The 9026-nt window shown below is 39.8% G+C and overlaps 1 non-coding gene across 1 annotated transcript; it reads right to left on the reverse strand.

Moving 5' to 3' along the window:
- Positions 1-3202: 3202 nt before the first annotated feature.
- LOC145577160 (small nucleolar RNA R71) lies at positions 3203-3308 on the reverse strand. The gene has a single exon (XR_014098646.1). It is a non-coding gene; the product is annotated as a small nucleolar RNA R71 (small nucleolar RNA).
- Between the last annotated feature and the right edge of the window lie 5718 nt (positions 3309-9026).

Consider the following 9026-nt stretch of genomic DNA (forward strand, 5'->3'; position numbering starts at 1 on the left):
ACATTTTAAATGAATGTGTCATTCCATAAACATATAAGCAAGACATAAAACAATATTCTTGTGATCAAGATAAAACGACGTCCAACGCCGGGAGATCAATGTATGGTTAATAAAACTAAACAAGTTCTATTTCAAGACCAGCCTATGTGATTACAAGCTTTTCTGGAGAGATTTGTCTTCATCTTCCGCTTGCATATTCACATCCACTTGCAAAGCACCGCTCACTTGGTTCCTGAAATAGGAGCATATAGTGAGTCATTTTATGTTATCTAATACCTTATAAATTGCTTGTATTTAAGTGTAAAGAAGATACCTGAGGTAGAGTCTACTTTTCCCTTTGCCTCATCTTCTAGATACATGCTACATTCCCTCTTGTAGTGTCCTTACTTACTATAGTAGAAGCAGTGCATCTTAGCTTTGTTCTTGAACTCCTTTCACTTAGGACTTAGAGAAAGCTTAACACCCTTGCAAGAATCAGCTCTTTGAAGCTCTTTAATAATCTCCATTAAGGTGAGTTTGTTCCAATTGGAAATAAGTCCCATATTCAATGAAACATAGCCTGAGTGGAATAAGCTTAGTAGCATATGAGGCGCTTGCTCATCCTCCACCAGTTTGCCAATGAGCTCCAAGTGGGTGAATAACCTCGTAATCTAGAGCACATAGGCTTGAAGCGGCATTCTGGGTCTAAGTCTTGCACTATAGACCTTAACCCACACTTCTTGCCTCTCTCTGGTGAGGCACCCTTCTTGCAGTGGCTTGATCCTCATTTTAGAGAGTGACTTAGTCACTTCCTCCACGAGACCATCATAGTTTCCCCTGACGCTCTTCGTGGCCTTTAAATTGACTACATCCTCTAGAGCTTTGAGGAGCATGTTCAGAAAATAGTTGGAGAACTTCCCTTTCCATCATTCCGTGATGGAGTTTTCCATGAGTCTTGAGACCCTTTTGCAATCCCAACTCCATTCCTCATGAGCCTCATCACTCATAATCCCCTTTGATTAAAAACTCGGGATTAGAGTGTCCAAGATGTGCTCTAAGTAGCAAATTCGAAGGGTCTGTCGGAGTTCCTCTTCCCACTCCTGAAAGTTCACCAAGTTCAAAGAAAATGGTAACTTTTTAGGAAGTTCCAGGCACATTAGATTGTCGTTATTAGTTGAAGGCATGATTCTATAATTGAAAGAATTTGAAATAAAAAACCATTCATAATACTAAATAAGATTGAATTTTAAAGCATTAATGCAAACTTCAAACTTATTTAAACGTCTTATTCACACATTTAAATTGTCCCTATTTTTTGAAAATAAGGCGATTCCAAGATCTAAGGAATTAATAAGTAGTTAGGCATGCTTTGGCTTGTCCTCACACTTATTACCCCTAAGGTAAGTAACACTTTTCTAATGGCTCTAAAGCATTGCCTCGAGTGCACCAATGATAGGGATGCTCGGGAGCACGGAGATTGATCGAGCAAGCGAAGGAGGCAAGGCCACGAGCACCAAGAAGGGGTGCACACGCACCAGGCGTCGTGCCCCCTTTCGCTCGTTTCTTCTATTTATACCCTTAGACATTTCCTTTTTAGGGGGACGACTTAATTTTGTACTTGACACTTATTTTCCAGACATAGTAGAGAGAAAGTAGAGAGAGGAGCTTAAGATTACTTGATTGTACTTTAATTTGATCTTTGATTTCAACTTGATCTTTGATTTCTTCTTCACATCAATGAAAGTTTGTGAGATTTCTTTCCTTTAAATTTACTTTTATTGCAATTTCCTTTAATTCTTGAATGTTTGATTTGAATTTCATTCTTTTCTTTAGAATTTGTTGAGAGATTGAATTCCTTCTTGAGTAAACTTGAAATGAATATGATTGTGATTGAATTTGTTTTGTTTTTCAATTTCACCATGATTAGTGAGTAGATTAGTTGCTAGGGAGAAGGGGAAGCATGCTTGATTGATGATTTTTGCTAGTTGATTATCCTTGATTGATTGAATTGTTGCAATTAAATTGGTTGGCATAGTTGTGCATGTGATTAATTAGACTAGGAGTGATTAACCTATAAGATTAATCTAGATTGCATTGCAAATTTCAATGACATGAACCCTTGATTTGAGAATTTCTTTAATTGATTGAATTTAATTGTGATTTTCCTAGTTAGCCATTCATAGTGAACCCTAGCTTGGCTTATAGGAGATAGCTCTTGAATTTCATTGATTGCAACTATTGTTTGTCCTTTGCAATGTTTGAATTGATTGAGTGATCTTTCAATTAGCATAATCATTGAGCTTGCATGTGGAACCTATATCACTAGTGTTTAGTATATTGAATTTCTTGATTTATCTAGTTTTCTCGATACCTTAGTTACCAACAATATCTTTCTACAATCTTCGAAGTAGCTTGACCTAGGCTATAGCTTTCACCTACTCATTCCTTTGGGTTCGACCCTTGACTTACCATATACTCGTATTAGGTTGGTCGAGTGTTTTTAAATTTTGTTTGGCTCTAGGAAAGGGTAGAAAACGACCTACTTTTCCCCACGTCAAAAATGGCGCTGTTGTCGGGGAGTGAAATTGGTGCTTTGTTATAGTTGTTGAGTCTATTTCATCTTTAATTGAAAATACAAAATATTTTCTTTTAGGCTACACTTGTAGCCGTACTACTAACCATTTCTTTTGAGATTTTATGCATATAGCATGTGGTCGTTCACTAGTGCCATTTGATCCGAAAATTGAGAGAACTATTGCAAGGTTAAGGGGAGCTAGATGATCTTTGAGCCCTAGCATTTCAAGTGAAGAAGAACCACAACAAGAGGAACAAGAAAGAATGGGAGAAAATCCAAGGTTTGTGTTGAAAGAATTGGGGATTCCCGGTGCATATAGATTTGAGAGTGAGATTGCTTCACCTACAACACCGGCAAATGACTTTGAAATAAGACCGACAATGATCACTTTGATAGAGAGGTGACAATTTGGTGGGGCCAAGCATGAAAGCCGGCTAAATCATCTCAAGGAGTTCGAAGAGTATTGCAATACTATAAAGGTGAATGGAATTTCCCAAGAATTCATCCGCCTGAAGCTTTTTCCCTTTTCACTCATAGGGCATGCCTTGGAATGGCTAGACAAGGAGGTCAAGTCGAATTCTCTAAGGACATGGGATGAAGTGACCATGGAGTTTCTATCCCGTTTCTATCCATAAAAGACAATGGCGGAGGCTAGAGCTTTGATTCAAGGTTTCAAGCAAAATCCTAATGAGAGTCTCTACGAAGCATGGGAGAGATACAAAGAGTATCAAAGAGAATGTCCTCACCGCGGAATTCCTACGTACCAAATTATTCAAATTTTCTATGGAGGCCTTAGTCCTTAAGGAAAATCATGCTTAGATGGAGGAGCCGGAGGTCCCATCATAAATAAAATGGAAGAGGAAGTGGTAGACATAATTGAAGACGTAGTGAGGTACTATAGAGATTGGCAAGATGGAGAAAGAGAGTCAACTAGCAAGAGTAGCTCTTCGGTGTACTCGGTTGATCATCTAAATGCAATAAACAATCTATCCTTACTAATAATAAACTTGGGGAAGGAGATGTCCGCTATCAAGGCAAAGTTGGAAAGTGCTACCTACCAAGTTTCAAGTCTTCCCTCCCAATCTAAGGGGAGAGGTATGTCTTCTAATTCTCAACCCCATCCCTCTTCTGGTAACATGCCTAGTGGATGCTTGTTTTGTGATGATTGTGGATCATATGATCATGATGTTTCTAATTGCCCTCATGCATGTATGGATGTTTGTGATGATCAAGATGGAAATGTGAATGAGCATGTGAACTATGTGTCAAATAAGAATGATTCTAGGTTTGAGAATCAAAGAGGTCAATGGAATAGGAATTACAACAATCATTGCAATTTTTACAACTACAACCAAGGTAATAGGAACCATGGGAACCAAAATTCCCGAGGTAACTATAACAACCAAGGTTATAGTGGCCAAAATCATAACCAAAATTATGATAATCATAACCAAGGTTATGGTAACCATAATCAAGGTAGAGGTAATTGGAACAATCAAAATAGGGAAAATTTTCAAAATTACTCACAAAGGGGTCCCCTACCTGATTTTGCTCCAAAGACCCAAAATGATAATTCCTATGTTCAATCCTCTACTTATTCTAATAGAACTAATTTAGAAGAAATCATTGAAAATCAAACCAAATTTGTTGAACACTTTCATGGCCGTAAGTGACAAGAAATTTAATGAAATGATGACTAATAATAAGATGCTTGAAAACCAAATTTCTCAACTTACTACTGCTTTGAAAGACCATGCTAGTCCATCTTCTTTACCTTCCCAAGGCCTAGATCCCGAGAGATCGGTCAATGATATTGTCACAAGGAGTGGTAAGGTTCATGAGGAGAGTTTGCCTAGGAAGAGTGAGACCAAGGAGGCCACAAAAGAGGTTTTGATAGAAGGTGAGAGAGATGGTGCATCTTTGGGTGAGGTTGAGATTGAGAACCCTAGTGAGGTAAGAGTGGAGAAAGAAATTGTGATACCCAAGCTTCCTTATCAACAAAAATTCATGAGACACAAGTTAGATGAATAATTTAGAAGATTTATTTACATGCTTAAGCAACTTCACCTTTCTCTACCCTTTACCGAAGTTGTCACCTAAATGCCCAACTACGCAAAATTCCTCAAAGACATTTTGAGCGGTAGGAGGACTTGTGATGGTGTAGAGACAGTGAACTTGATCGAGAATTGTAGTGCAATCACAATGAACAAGATGCCACCTAAGCTAAAAGACCCCGGAAACTTTTCCATCCCTTGTGCCATTTATAAAATGCAAATAGAAAATGCCTTGTGTGACCTAGGAGCTAGTGTTAGCCTTATGCCATATTCGGTGTACCAAAGACATGAGCTAGGGGAACTTTTACCTACTAACATCACTTTGCAATTGGCAGATAGGTCAATTAAGGTTCCTAAGGGTAAGGTAGAGGATGTCCCTTTGAGGGTTGAGAAATTTGTTATTCCGGTGGACTTTGTGGTGCTTTAGATGGACGAAGATGCTAGCATTCCTATCATTCTAGGGAGACCATTCCTTTCTACTTCGAGTGCTATGATAGATGTGAAAAGTGCTACAATTTCAATCAAAGTAGGGGATGAGGTGATAGATTTGAACTTGAATGATAGTATGAAGTATCCAAGTTCTTCTTTAGAAAATTGCATGTTTATTGATTCTCTTGATCATGTTGTGTCTTCTATGCACGAGGAATTGCTCACTTCTAACGATGCTCTTGAGAATGTTTTATTGAATAAGGAAAAGATAGGTGCTCCTAGCAAGGAGATGGCTTTGTATGAAGATGTGCTCAATGGAAGCCTTGAGGATGTTGAAGAGAAAATGTGCATGAGCATTTCTAGCCAAGAAGCGTTACAAGTGGCTACATCAAAGGAAGGTAAAGGTGTGCCAATGGTTGAGCTCAAACCTCTTCCATCACACCTTAGGTATGAATTCTTGGGACCCTATTCCACCTATCTCGTGATTGTTAGCTCTTCTTTGTGTGAGCGCCAAGCTTAAGTGTTTTGTGATGTTGTGAGAAAGCACCAAGAGGCTTTGGGTTATACCATTGATGACCTCAAAGGTATAAGCCCCGCCTTATGTACACATCATATAACCCTTGAGGAGGGTGCTCTACCTTCTATTGAGAGACAACGAAAGCTACACCGTTAAATGGGAGAGGTAGTGAAGAAGGAGATCACCAAACTTTTAGATGCGGGAATTATATTCCCCATCTCGAGTTCTAGGTGGGTCTTTCCCGTTCATGTTGTCCCAAAGAAATGAAGCATGACCGTCGTCGAGAATGAGACAGGTGAGCTTATTCCAACGAGGATGGTCACGGGATGGAGGATGTGTATAGACTATAGACGTCTAAACACATCCACCAAGAAATATCACTTCCCTCTTCCTTTCATTGATCAAATGCTTGAGAGACTAACGAGGCACAAGTTCTATTGTTTTCTTGATGGTTATTCGCGGTTTTTCCAAATCCCTATCCTTCCGGATGACCAAGAGAAAATAACCTTCACTTGTCCATATGGTACGTTTGCTTATAGGAGAATGTTGTTTGGCTTTTGTAATGCTCCCACAACATTTTAAAGATGCATGATGAGTATATTTGGAGATATTTTAGAGGAGGAGATGGAAGTGTTTATGGATGATTTCTCCGTGGGCGGTGTTTCATTTGAGGCATGTCTTAAAAACCTTGAGAAATGTTTTGACAAGGTGTGAGAAGGTGAACTTGGTTTTGAATTGGGAGAAGTTTCACTTCATGGTGGAGGAAGGCATAGTCCTTGGCCATAAGATTTGTCACAAAGGGATAGAGGTGGACAAAGCAAAAATTGAGGTTATTGAGAAGCTTCCACCTCCAGTTAATGTGAAAGGAGTGAGATCTTTCTTAGGACATGCCGGGTTTAATAGAAGATTCATCAAGGATTTCTCGCTTATTGCAAAGCCCCTCAATGATCTTCTTCAAAAAGATGCCAAGTTTGTATTTGATGATAAGTGTTTGGAGGCATTTAATAAATTAAAGAAGGCTCTAATCTCTACTCTTATTGTTCAAGCCCCGAGATAGGATTCACCTTTTGAGTTGATGTGCGATGCAAGTGATTCGGCAATTGGAGGTGTCTTAGGTCAAATAGTGGAAAAGAAGCTACATGTGATCTAATATATGTCCAAGACTCTAAATGGTGCTTAAAGGAACTACACCACAACGGAAAAGGAGTTTTTGGCTATCGTTCATGCTTTTGAAAAGTTTCGTTGTTATTTATTAGGCTCCAACACCATTGTCTTCACGGATCAAGCGGCTCTCAAGTACCTTTTTGCCAAGAAAGAATCCAAGCCTAGGTTGATCCGGTGGGTGCTCGAACTTCAAAATTTTGATATTGAGATTAGGGATAAGAGAGGAGCAGAAAATGTTATGGCGGATCATCTCTCTCGTCTTGAAGATTCTCAAATTCATGAGGATGGTTCTCCAATTGAGGATTGGATGCTTGATGACTTCTTATATGCTATTGAGGCAAACGAGCTCCCATTGTTTGCCGACTTAGTGAACTTTCTTGCATGTAAGGAGTTTCCCCCATCCTTTTCTAAGAATCAACATAAGAAGATCAAGAGATAGGCAACACATTTTGTGTGGGATCAACATAAGAAGATCCCACCTTGTATGAGCGAGGAGTCGATGGCTTACTTAGGAGTTGTGTTCCAGATGAATAGGTGCCTAGTGTTTTGAAGATGTGCCACTCGGATCCGAGTGGTGGCCATATGGGTGTTTCTAAAACCGCCACCAAAATTCTTCAAAGCGGTTTATGGTGGCCACATCTCTTCAAGGATTCATGGGGTTTTATTAAGACATGCGACCGTTGTCAACGAGTTGGGAATATCTCCAAGCGAAATGAGATGCCTCAACAACCTTTTCTTGAATTGGAGGTATTTTATGTTTGGGAATTGATTTTATGGGACCATTTCCCTCATCTTTTGGAAATCTATATATTCTTGTGGCGCTGGATTACGTGTCTAAATGGGTTGAGGCCATTGCTTCCGCAACTAATGACCACAAGGTGGTAATGAAGTTGTTCAAGAAGGTCATTTTTCCAAGGTTTGGTGTCCTAAAGGCGGTTATAAGCGATAATGGTTCTCATTTTATTCACAATTCCTTTCAAAAGATGTTGCAAAAGCATGGAGTTCATCAACGATTTGGCCTTCCATATCATCCTCAAACAAGCGGCTAAGTCGGGGTTTCCAATCGTCAAATCAAGTTAATCCTTGAAAATACGGTTGCAAGAAATAGGAAGGATTGGTCGAACAAGTTGGATGATGCTCTTTGGGCTTATAGAACGGCTTTCAAGACACCTTTAGGAACCACTCCATACCGCCTAGTCTATGGCAAATCATGCCATCTCCCGGTAGAACTCGAACACCGTGCTTTGTGGGCAATCAAGAAGATAAACTTTGATTTGGGAAGTGCGGGGGAGAAAAGGTGGTTAGATCTTCATGAGTTAGAGGAGCTTCGATTTGATGCTTATAATTGTGCTAGTATTTACAAAGCTCGTTCCAAGGAAACTCATGATAAGATTATTGAGAAGAAAGAGTTTTGTGTTGGTGATAAAGTTCTTCTCTACAATACGAAAATGAAGTTGTTTCCCGAAAAGCTCATGTCAAGATGGAGCGGTCCTTACTTGGTTAAGAATGTCTTTCCTAGTGGTGTTGTAGAGGTCTCAATGATGGATTCTTCATCTCCATTTAAGGTCAATGGCTATCGACTCAAAAAGTATTTCGATGGTGCTTTTGTTGGCCTTATTCACATATTGCTTCTCTGACAACCACCTTAATAGGTGGAGAACGTCGAGCTATGACGTTAAACAAGCTCTTCCCGGGAGGTAACCCAATTTTCTAACCCTTTTCTTTTGATTTTCAATTCTCTATATTTCTTTTATTTTGAGAGCTTTTCTTATTCTTCTTTGTTTTCTTAATTTTAGGTGCCATGACATTAAATCGATGAAAATTTCCAATAATTTCGGTGTTAATTCAAGGTTTCATGAGGTTTAGTTAAGCTTAGGTGAAGGAGAATGTTGAGGTTCTATGCTCTCGTGTTTGCATTTTCATTGATTTTCTACTAATTTTCGAGTGAGTTTTCAACTATCTCGTTGGTGCAAGCACGAGACTATGTTTATGAGCGGAATTTTCTTATTTGGTGCGCACGCATCATAGGTTGCGCGCGCGCACCAAAGGGGTCAGAAATTTAAGCTAATTTTGATGAAATTTGACGGATTTTTAACCCCCCCCATACCCCCTGGTGCGCACGCACCGCCCTCCATGCGCGCGTGCACCACAGGGGTCAGATTTTTGGCTTTATTTTGGTGCGTCTCAAGCAATTTTACCCCCCCAAGACCCTACCTGGTGCGCACGCAACACCAGGCTGCGCGCACGCACCAGGTAGGCTAGCGTCTGTGGCTTGTGTTACAACCCCAAGCACGCAAAGCAGCCCAGC

The sequence above is a fragment of the Chenopodium album genome, chromosome 13, assembly GCF_948465745.1.
Source record: "Chenopodium album chromosome 13, dcCheAlbu1.1, whole genome shotgun sequence".
In the NCBI taxonomy this organism is placed as follows: domain Eukaryota; kingdom Viridiplantae; phylum Streptophyta; class Magnoliopsida; order Caryophyllales; family Amaranthaceae; genus Chenopodium; species Chenopodium album.